General features: G+C 38.1%; 1 long non-coding RNA gene across 1 annotated transcript; it reads right to left on the bottom strand.

The window, feature by feature from the left end:
- Positions 1 to 178: 178 nt before the first annotated feature.
- Positions 179 to 11,428, bottom strand: LOC145719257 (uncharacterized). Its single transcript, XR_014142270.1, has 3 exons — positions 11,276 to 11,428; positions 9,813 to 10,012; positions 179 to 189 (listed from the first exon to the last, which is right to left on the bottom strand). It is a non-coding gene; the product is annotated as an uncharacterized LOC145719257 (long non-coding RNA).
- Between the last annotated feature and the right edge of the window lie 714 nt (positions 11,429 to 12,142).

Genomic DNA, 12,142 nt, shown 5'->3' with positions numbered 1-12,142 from the left:
GCATCAGGCTCCCTGCTTGGCAGGGAGTCTGCTTCTCCCTCTGACCCTCCTCCTCTCATGCTCTCTGTCTCTCATTCTCTCTCTCAAATAAATAAATAAAATCTTAAAAAAAAAAAGCCCTACAACCTGTGTATGTCCCAGAGGAAATGGTAGTGTCATGGGTATACACATATATAAAACTTCATCAAACTGTATACTGATTTGTGTACTTTGTTGTATATAATTATACTTTAATTTGTAAAAAAGATCTGTGCCCCTGTATTTCTACTCCTGGAGATGTATCTTAATGATATAATTTTTAAAAGGGGGCAGGGAGGGTGACATTGTACATGTTCACACTCTTGAGCATTATTTATATCAAAAACATAAAAACAACTTTTAAGCCCAACAGGGAAATTATGCAATGAAAAGTAGTTTTAAACATTATAAATTCCAAAGTTATATTGAATTAAAAAATGCCTATAATTAGTGTAAAATTTTTTACAAGACAATAAAATGCTATCAAAGCTAGAATTAAAACTAGGGTAAAATGCATATGCATTTAGCCAAGTACTTGAAAGAAAACACAAAGCTATATAAATATAAAATACTATTTATAATTATTCAAAAAATGAAATAGTGTAAATCTAAAATAACAAGTAGAGGACTTATATGTAAACACTGATGAAAGAAATCAAAAAAATATCTAAATAGAAGGAAACATTTTTGTAATGGATTAATGACTGAATATATTAAAAATATAAATTCTCCCCAAATTACAAGTTTAATGTAATTCTATCAAAATTGCAGATTTTTTGTAGAAACAGATAAGCTTATCTAAAATTTATATGGAAAAACAAAAGAGATAGCATAACAATTCAGAAAAATATTAAGTGGGAGGAATCATTCTATCCAATTCTGAGACTCCTACAGCTATAGTAATAAAGACCATGTGGGTACTGGCAAAGGAAAGACACAGTGATCAATGGAACAAAATAAAGAACCCAGAAATAATCCCACACAAGCACAGCTGACCAATTTATAGTAAGGGTGCAAAAGCAATTCAATGGAGGAAATAGAGTCTTTCCAACAAATGGTACTGGGGCAACTAGGTGTCCCTGGGGTAGAGGGGTGGGGGAGAATGAACTCATCCTAAACTTTACATGTTATACAAAAATTAACCCAAAATGAGTCATAGATTTAAATGTAAAACATAAAACTAAAAAACTTTTTTAAGAAAACAGGAGAAAATCCTCATGAGCTAAACCCTGGTGAAGAATTCTTAGACACCAAAAGCCCAATTCATGAAGGGGGTCAATAAATGGGACTTACTCAAATTAAAGACTTTTACTATGCAAAACACCTGTTAACAGGATGAAAAGACAAGCTATATCCACACCATGGAGTATCACAGAATACTACCTAACAACAAAAAGTTACCAACTATTGATACACCAACTTGAACGGCTCTCAAGAGCATCATGCTGACTAAAAAAAAGCCAATCTCAAAAGGTCATATACTGTCTGATTCCATTTATACAATTTTCTTGAAATGACAGAATTAGACATGGAGACAGAGGAGTTGCAAAGGGTGTTGGGACTAAACAAATGTACACAAGTGATAAAACCAGAGAGTTATACATAGATATTGTGCCAATGTCAATTTCCTGGTGTTGATACTGTACCATAGTTCCATAAGATAAAACCACTGGGTGGTACCTGGGTGGCTCAGTCGGTTGAGCCTGCCTTCGGCTCAGGTCATGATCCCAGGGGCCTGGGATCGAGCCTCACATCGAGCTCCCTGCATCGCACTGGGCTCCTGCATGGGGCTCACTGTTGGGCAGGGAGCTTGCTTCTCCCTCTCCCTCTGCCATTCCTGTCCCTCTTTGGCTCTCTCTTTCTGTCAAAAAATAAATAAATAATCTAAAAAAAAAAAAAAAAAGATATAACCACTAGGGGAAACTCAGTAACAGATATACTGAACCACTCTGTGCTACCTTTTGAAAATCCCTGTGATTCAAAATTAAAAGTTAAGAAAAATAAAATCCACCTGTTAAGTGACTTTTTATTAGTGTAAACAAACACTAAAGCAAACAGTGTAATAGAATTTTTCTGACTTGACTGAAAACTGGTACAACAGAATCTTAATGGCTTTAAGCTGAGGAGAATATGCTGATACTAGGTAATTTCCCTGGAGATTTTAGGAGCATACACTGCCTTAACACATACCCTAAATGATTCAACTTACAGGAAAATAAATTATTACAATTTTTCACACACTAGGCCCCTCATTTTTATCCATAAATAAGATCAGCCATCTGCTCAGGCCAAGCTGGAAGTTAACCTGCATAACAACTGGCCCATTCTCCCTTTCCCATTACAGCAGTCCCTTCCTCAACAGCTCCATCTTACCCCTCACCACTATGAAGGTTTCCTGACTATTGGTCCTGCTCCAGGCTCTCTCCCAACCCATTTAACTCTTCCTGCACACAGCTGAGAGACTCATCTCCCCAAAACACCACTCCTTATTTCGTGTCACCCAGATGGCAGAACTTCTTAAAACAGGAAGAAAGTTAACGAGACATATTTCAGTTTAATTTAAGAAGAAAAAGAGCTTTAAAAATAAGCATAAAGCAGTGCTGGGAAAAGCTGCTTCCAGAGGTTAGCAAAGCCTGTATCAATTAGATACATTCAAGTATAGGGGAACCTGAACCTCGAGATCTATTCCAACCCCTATCATTTCCCTGAGAATTCTCCCTCCTTCACCCGACATTCCAAACTATCCTCTAAAATCTAGCTCCAACCTCTTTTCTTCTAACCTTTCCTCCCAGCACCCCTCTCCAAGCTAGGCCCTAACTATTCCCCCATGCACATCATGCAGTCTATTTTTCTAACTAGATGACTTTCCTAACTAGATGACTTTTTCCCCTCCCTCCTTTCACCTTTCATGATCCAGTGCACCTTCAGGAAGCTTTTCCGATTCCATGCTTACTCTCCCATTCGTGCTACTAATTTACTTTTCATGTCCAAGTGTCTGGATTATACGCTCTGGGACAAACAGGAATAAAAGTCTCCTCTCTGCTAGCAGACAGTCTCTCTTCATCAGAGACCACACAGTCTCCCAGCCCTTTCCCCACTGTGGTTTCTCTGACACAAGATTTTTCCCAGGAAATACACTAATGTCCAGTGCACCAATCATCATCTATTTGGCCCTTTTGCTGAGCACATTATCATTAGAAGCAGTGCAGGACTACACAAAGGTGTACCTCAGCTTCTATGGGCCTTCTCCTTCAACCACCCAGAAAAGTCCATGATACAACAGCAAGTCTCTGATCTTGGTCTTTGAGATCCAACTGTGAAATATAACTAAAGGATTTTTTTAAAACTCTGTTCTAGTAGAAACTATTCCTCATCACTCTACTTCCAACCTAACATCACTGGTCCTCTTTTTTTAATGTCTGCTCTTTTTCAAACAAGTTTCATTTACACCTTTCCATCTCTGTCCCTTGGATGTCTCCTTCCCAGCTAAGAGCCCTCTTTTTCTCATCAGAGCACTATTCAAGGATTCATAAAATACACTCAGACTCTTTTTTAGGTATTGTTATATATATATATATAGTGTGTGTGTGTGTATATATATATGAGGAGTGACTGCTAATACAAGATTTCCTTTTGCGGAGATGAAAACATTCTGGAATGAGATAATGGTGACAGCTGCACCACTCTGTGAATATACTAAAACCACCAATGTATATGCTTTAAAGGGGTGAATTTTATGTTATATGAATCATATCTCAATTTTTTTTAAAGGTAAGATTTTCCAACCCTACCCCTGTATTTACATTTGGCACGGGGAAGGAAAACTCATTGTAATTTTTGAGACAAGAGCCTTTTCTCACACACTTCTTGGAGAACATAGTCAATTATCCTCTTTAAACAAGTAAGTGCCCATCACGGATCAGGCACCATGACAAGAGCTGGAGAGAATGGTCACCAGACCAGCACAGACACCTGTCCTACTGGAGCCTGGAGAGGGGAAGACAACCAATTATCTAATTACCACTGTGATAAGAGCTAGGAAGAAAAAGTGTAAGGTAAGAATGACCAAATCAGGGTAGGGGGGTGTGGGGGTGGAAAGGGTCCCCCCAAAAAAAGCACACTCAAAAAAGAGGCATACATATGCCTCAGCCCACATAAGGTAGTTAGTTACTCAACAACTAGTTAGAGGTGATGGGCAGTAAAATGAAACTCCTAGATCACAAGAATTTGGATGGCATGCAATTGGTAATTGGCTCCCATCTACCACAGGAGACTCACATGTCCACTGCATTGGCCTTGAGGTAAGGTGGCCCTGTATAATCATATTAATGTTTTACCTAGTGACGGTGTTAGTTTGGTAAGGTTTTAATGTACTCACAAATATTTGTGTTTATTATTCATGTAATCGGGGCAAAACAAGAAGAAAATAAAGTTATTCTGAAAACCTGTATACATTTAAGTCTCTGTTTATTAATGATGACTGCACAGAAAGCACAGCACTTGTACAAACTCAAAAATATAAAAAGCTTAACTTTCGGCTCAAAGTGTTATAAATAAATACATAAATTGTTTACTGAAAACATAAACTCCTATCTTTAACTCTGTGAAAACCCTAATCTAAAGTCAGCTAACCAGAGCCTATGGGTCAAATCTGGCCCCTTATCTGTTTTATAAGTAAGTTCTAGTGGAACAAAGCCATGCCCATTTGTTTATATATTACCTATAGCTGCTTTCCCAGAACAACTGTAGAACTGAATAGTGTCAACTGAATAGTGTCAACAGAGACCTTATAACCAGTAAAGTCTAAAATATTTACTACTTGGCCCTTTACCAAAAAAATTTTTTTGCAAACGTGTACTATACAGAAGTACTTCACATTGATTCAGAACAAAGAAATCGTATAACATCCTTTAACAATGAAGTGTCCCAGTGGATAGCAACAAACTCAAATGCAAAGAATTCTAACTCCACTTTATTAAAATCCTCTGTGAAGCTTTAGGTAAATCATAGTCTGTGTTTTATCCATCAAAATCCTAGAGGAGAACATAGGCAGTAACCTCTTTGACATCGGCCACAGCAACTTCTTTCAAGATACATCTCCAGGGGTGCCTGGGTGGCTCAGTCGGTTGAGCGACTGCCTTCGGCTCAGGTCATGATCCCAGGGTCCTGGGATCGAGTCCCACATCGGGCTCCCTGCTCAGCGGGGAGCCTGCTTCTCCCTCTCCCACTCCCCCTGCTTGTGTTCCCTCTCTCGCTGTGTCTCTCTCTGTCAAATAAATAAAATCTTTAAAAAAAAAAAAAAAAAAAAAGACACATCTCCAAAGGCTAGTGAAACAAAAGCAAGAATGAACTTTTGGGACTTCATCAAGATAAAAAGCTTCTGCACAGCAAAGGAAACAGTCAACAAAACAAAGAAGCAACCCACAGAATGGGAGAAGATATTTGCAAATGACACTACAGGTAAAGGGCTGGTATCCAAGATCTATAAAGAACTTCTCAAATTCAACACCCAAAAAAAACCATCAAGTCCAAAAATGGGCAGAAGATATGAACAGACACTTCTCCAAAGACGACATACAAATGGCTGACACATGAAAAAATGTTCATCATCATTAGCCATCAGGGAAATTCAAATCAAAACCACATTGAGATACCACCTTACACCAGTTAGAATGGCCAAAATGGACCGGGAAAGAAACAACAAATGTTGGAGAGGTTGTGGAGAAAGGGGAACCCTCTTACAGTTGGTGGGAAAGCAAGTTGGTACAGCCACTTTGGAAAACAGTGTGGAGGTGCCTCAAAAATTTAAAAATAGAGCTACCCTATGACCCAGCAATTGCACTACTGGGTATTTACCCCAAAGACACAGATGTAGTGAAAAGAAGGGCCATATGCACCCCAATGTTCATAGCAGCAATGTCCGCAATAGCCAAACTGTAGAAAGAGCCGAGATGCCCCTCAACAGATGAATGGATAAAGATGATGTGGTCCATATATACAACAGAATATTACTCAGCCATCAAAAAGGATGAATACCCGGGGCACCTGGGTGGCTCAGTTGGTTAAGCGACTGCCTTCGGCTCAGGTCATGATCCTGGAGTCCCAGGATCGAGTCCCGCATCGGGCTCCCTGCTCAGCGGGGAGTCTGCCTCTCCCTCTGACTCTCCCCCTCTCATGCTCTATCACTATCTCTCTCAATAAATAAATAAAAATCTTAAAAAAAAAAAAGGATGAATACCCAACTTTTACACCAACATGGACGGGACTGGAGGAGATTATGCTAAGTGAAATAAGTCAAGCAGAGAAAGTCAATTATCATATGGTTTCACTTATTTGTGGAACAAAAGGAATAGCATGGAGGACATTAGAAGGAAGGGAAAAAGGAAGGAGGGGAAATCGGAGGGAGAGACGAACCATGAGAGACTAGGGACTCTGAGAAACAAACTGAGGGTTTTAGAGGGGAAGGTGTGGGGGGATGGGTTTAGCCCCGTGATGAGTATTAAGGAGGGCACGTACTGCATGGAGCACTCGGTGTTATACGAAAACTATGAATCGTGGATCACTATATCAAAAAGTAATGATGTATTGTATGGTGACTAACATAACATAATAAAATTTAAAAAAAAATCATAGTCTGTGTTTTATATACCAGTAAAATTCAGAGCACTTAGGTTGGAGTTTTGTTTAAGTGCTCAGAACGAAGCCAGGGCCGGGAAAGGTGTCTGTATTATCTTTTGCTGCCTAACAAATTCTCCCCAAATCTGGTAGCTTAAAATAAACATTTATTATCTCCTGAGTCTTCTGTGGGTCAGGAATTTGGAGTTGGTTAGGGCTGGCAACTTTTAAAACCTGACTGGAGCTGGAGGATCTGCTTCTAAGGTGGCTTACTCAGAAGCTTGGCAAACTGGTACTGACAGCTTCCCCCAAAGTTAATAATCCATGAGAAAGAGCCAGGCAGATACTATACTCTCTTTATGACTTTGCTTTGAAAGTAGATAATATCACTTCTACCACATTCTATTCTTTATAGAGTCAAAGTCAGGCTCCACTTTTTTAAGGGAGGGGTGTCAAAGAATCTGCAAACATATTAATGCCACTACAGGGTTTCAAATGATGAGTAAACAGCTTCAACAACATAACCAACAAGGCTTGGTTGATTAAAGAATACGCACTTAACCATTTTCATAATACGTACTTTGTTCTATTTATGAGAGGAGAGAGGTTGCATCATCACTTGTTAAGATTCTCAAAAAAAAAAAAAAAAAGTAAGCCAACAGAAAAAAGCAAGGCACTTCAGCTTTTCATATCTGATGCAGTAATGATGATGGGAGGCAGTTATATTTTTGTTTTAGCTTTTTTTTTATTTTTCAAGGAGAAAAAGCAAGGAGAGAAGGCAAATTATGGTGAATAGATCATGATCATAAATAATTGCAAAGTTGGCCTAGGACAGACAAGTACTTATGATTCAGAGCCACATAAAAGATCTTCTCAGATATAAATACAAACAAGAAAACAAATTTAGATATGCATTCAAAACTGTGGGGGTTTTGGGGGGGGAAAGAGGTGCAAGTATTATGCCATGATTGCTACAAATTTGCATCAGAGAAACTTCTGAAACAAGGAACATATATAGAGTGAAATTAAAAGTTACCTATAACAATTAAATGTATTTTCAAAATAAATATCTTAGTTACTAGACTCAAGGAATATTTGGTGAAATTCATCAGGTGCTACTATTTTCAGGCAAAAAGGCCTGGGAGCAAACTTTCTCAAAGGACAATGAAATAAGAGCCATTCTGATTTCCTTAACAAGAAACTCAGAAATTGTCCTGAACTAGACAATTTAACTGCTTTAAAATAAATTTATTCAGTGCTCGCTTCGGCAGCACATATACTAAAATAAATTTATTCAAAGCCCACCCTAATGGGATGAATAATGTCCCCGAAAACTCATACCCACCCAGAACCTATGAATGTGGCCTTATTTGCAAACAGGGTCTTTGCAGACATAATCAAGTAAAGATGAGGTCATACTGGATTTAGAGAGGACCCTAATTCAAAGCTTGATATCCTTTTAAGAGGAAACTTTGTACACAGAGACACATAGGGAGAATGCCATGTGACAAGACAATGAAGGAAGAGACTGCAGTGACAAGTCTACAAGCCAAGGAAAGCCAAGGATTGCTAGCAAACACGAGAAGCTAGGAGAGAACATGCAACAGATTCTTGAGCTCGCAAGAAAGAATCAATCCTGCTGACACCTTGATTTCAGATATCTGGCCTCCAGAACTGTTGCTCTAAGCCACCAAGTTTATAGTAATTTATGTTATGACAGCCGTAGATAACTAATACATCCACCCATATTACAGTTAGTAATAATGAATTTAAATTTCATCATTTACAATATTAGAAACATTTATCTTCAGCCTGAAAATTAAGAAAAATATTTACCAAAGTTCTTAGTTCACACATTCAGAACAATTGGAGATAGCATGCCCATTTAAGGCACTGCCCCTTTTTTGGGTACTGTCACAGGATGAATATGACATTAAGACTCCAATGGACTGGGACGCCTGGGTGGCTCAGATGGTTAAGCATCTGCCTTCGGCTCAGGTCATGATCCCAGGGTCCTGGGATCAAGCCCCACATCGGGCTCTGTGCTCAGCAGGGAGCCTGCTTCTCCCTCTCCCTCTGCCTGCCTGTCTGCCTACTTGTGATCTCTCTCTCTCTATCTCTCTCGCTGTCAAATAAATTTAAAAAAACTTAAAAAAAAAAAAAAGACTCCAATGGACTACGCACACTACTATCAGCCATGAGATTCAGTGAAGTTCTCCCAAAGGTCAGTAAAGCAACTGTACAGAGTAGGAGCTCAGTTCACCTTAGTTGATATCCAACAGCTTCACAAAAACCTGTCTTTAAGTCCTCCTGCTGAACAAGAAGTTTAACACAAAACTACAAGTTTCAAGAATTTTTTTTTTTTAAAGATTTTATTTATTTGACAGAGAGAGACACAGCGAGAGAGGGAACACAAGCAGGGGGAGTGGGAGAGGGAGAAGCAGGCTCCCCGCAGAGCAGGGAGCCCGATGCGGGACTCGATCCCAGGACTCTGGGATCATGACCTGAGCTGAAGGCAGTCGCTTAACCAACTGAGCCACCCAGGCGCCCCCAAGTTTCAAGAATTTAATGTTCCACGTGTAAAGTCTTCTTATCATACTTGTAGCTTCATAATAACGAGTTTTTCTAATAGGCACTACTGCCAAGCTGTGGGTTACAATTCCACTTTTTATTAATTCTGAGTTTCCCCCAAAACAGGATTCCTTTAAGCCCAGATTTGTTTTTATTTCAAACTCAAACCACTTCAAGTATGCATGGCTAATTTAACATACCAGCCTGACAGAATGAGGCAACTTCTAGGGTATTTTCAGAGCTGAACATTTTTCCATTTATCACCCCTGTATCTACAGCATGAACTAAAAAGAGGTATTAGAGAGGATGAAAGATAAACTTCTGCCCCATTTATGTCCTATTAAACTGTTGTTGGAACATTTCTAAGACTCAACTCTTAGGATGTCCAAGAGAAGCGGATTCAGATTCTCCAAACACAATGTTTCTTTGTTAGTGTCTCTCCTGATTAAAAGTGAAGCCAGTACAACTTAATCCATCTCCCATAAATGAATATTTTAAGTTACTGAGCAACTGGCAAGCTTAAGAATGAGAGTAGTGGCCACAAGTCACCTTCAACGATTAATTTTCTAGACAAGCCCGCCTCTCTTTACATAAAAAGCAATAGTGACCCACCTTGTTTTCGAACATCTTCTACAGCAGCCACAAGCTCTTCTTTGAGAAACTGACTCTCCTTTGCAATTTTATCCCCCTTCTCCAAAAAATTCTCAGTTGCTTGTTCAACAGATGCAGCCAAAACATGGGCCTTCTTAGAACGGCCTCTCTTCTTATTTGAAGGCCCCTTACTATTGGTGTTTACCAGAGTTGTGACCTAAAAAAGTTTCATTTTTACAAATTAAACTGTAGTCAATTAAAATGAAAACAACAGAAAGACAACCATCTTTAAAGATCGGAATAGTAAATTATTCATAACAAAATGAAATATCACATTTATAAATTCCACTAAACATTAACAAGTAACATGCACTCTCCATATTTAAGATATATAGCAACAATACTCAATTTAGGTGCCAAAATAATTTTGCTATCTCAGTGTGCAAGACAAAAAATATTTTAATTTTTCAAACATGATAACTAGGTTTTAGTTTCATTTTACAAATCAAAAACTGATTAGAAACATGTTAGACATCTCTACACGTCATCATGAAGTCCCAGAAAGAGGTTAACAATGAACTTGCTAGCTTTACGTGGACGTCACATTTTCCACTGTTTTCAACCTGTGTAAAATATTTTAAGGTAACTTGCTCTGATTTTGTTTCATAGTTTATTCAAACAAATCTCAGCAATTAATCAGTAAAGGTCCTTAACAAAGAAAGGAAGTACTACCCGAAGTAGCCTACTACGATGGTGCTTTAAGTCCCCAAACGTTAACCATCATTAATATATATAATACCAAATGATCTGTAGGTTGAAGATGACTATAGATTTGTTATTAGCATAGCTTACCACACAAAAGACCTGCTTAGAACTATACTGGATGGGCTTCAAGGAAGTAAATATTCATGAGTTTTACCACACACTTCTGCATTATATATATTAAAATATATAAATATATATGTATGCATGTATACGTGTTTATATGTATCTGTAATACTCGCTAACAATTAATGAAATAGCATCACACTGATATTTGTAACAAAACATACCAAACCTATACCCTCAAGTTACCTGTTAACTGATCCTAGACAAGGAAAAGTCTGTTAAGAACGGTAAAGAGACAACAGTCAAGGCTTCACAGCCCATCTTTCTTGAATACAACCTATACCTTCCAAGAAAAAAGTGATGAAGAAATGATCTACAAAATACAAATATTTGTTAAGTTGCATTACATACCACTTATCCCCTATTATTTCCAGTAAGACTCAAGAAAATGGCAATAACTATGCTCCTATATGGTTAAATTAATGCATGCATCAATATTTAAATAATTAGTGGTGCCTAATCATCTAAATACTATTAACCTAAACTCAACTACTCAAATTAAAGCTTTGAGCTAAATTTGCTCTGTGTTTGTTTACCAGGCCTACTACTATGGAACCATATTACAACTATGTATTTGTTTGCAGATTCTTACCTGTGTAACAAGGGGCTCCAACAGTCTTTCAACTGCCAAAGTCCTGATCTCTAGGCTTTTAGGGTCCCATTTAAAGTTTATGTTGCCTGCGTGGACAGAAGTCATTTCTGAAAAAGAAACAAAAGGTCAAAGTGAGGCAAACATCAAACATAAACATGAAATATATATATAACAAATCTTCTCCCACTTTTAAAAAGGACTTATGTCAGCAAAGCTTAATTCCAGATAGGAAAAAAAATTCCTACTAGCCTGCACAAGAGGGCCTGATAACTCTGACCTCTTACACTTTGAAATGTTGAGCTTATAAACAGCAGAGGTACTTAAAAGAGGCACTCCCAAACACATAGAGCCCTTTCCCTTTGGGCTTCTCTGGCACCAGGCCATTCCTACTTTTTTTTCCACACCAACTTAGAATCAGGATGAAAAGCTAAAATGAATGAAGGCCTGATTCTGATTTTTCTTACTCCACAACATTTATAATACAGTATTACCTAAAAGGCATAACCCCTTCATTTTTTGATGGATTTTTAGAGACTATCTTGTCTTACTCTATTAAAACATAATGCTTAAGTCCACTGCCCTCTGCACCTACAGCTATTATCACTCATAGCCAGAAGAAATTTCAAGTTGCACTTAGTCAAGTTATCAATGTATCAGTATCAAGGTAAACTTCCATTAGAGAGAGGCTTTAAGACTAGGGGAAAAGACTTCAATGAAAACACCAACAGTTAGTGTCTGCTTCTAAAAGTAGTGCCTGAAAGATTAAAAAAAGACAGGAGGCACATAACTGAAGTAAACACTAAACTTTCTAGACAATCAACTTGATAGATATTTAAAACCTTAAAAGAATGTGTTCTTAGGACCCAG

Source organism: Leptonychotes weddellii, unplaced genomic scaffold, assembly GCF_054177405.1.
Source record: "Leptonychotes weddellii isolate Sample4059 unplaced genomic scaffold, ASM5417740v2 HiC_scaffold_3608, whole genome shotgun sequence".
NCBI classification, from domain to species: domain Eukaryota; kingdom Metazoa; phylum Chordata; class Mammalia; order Carnivora; family Phocidae; genus Leptonychotes; species Leptonychotes weddellii.
The sequence above is the reverse complement of the archived record's forward strand: the minus strand, read 5'-3'. Positions and strand labels throughout refer to the sequence as shown.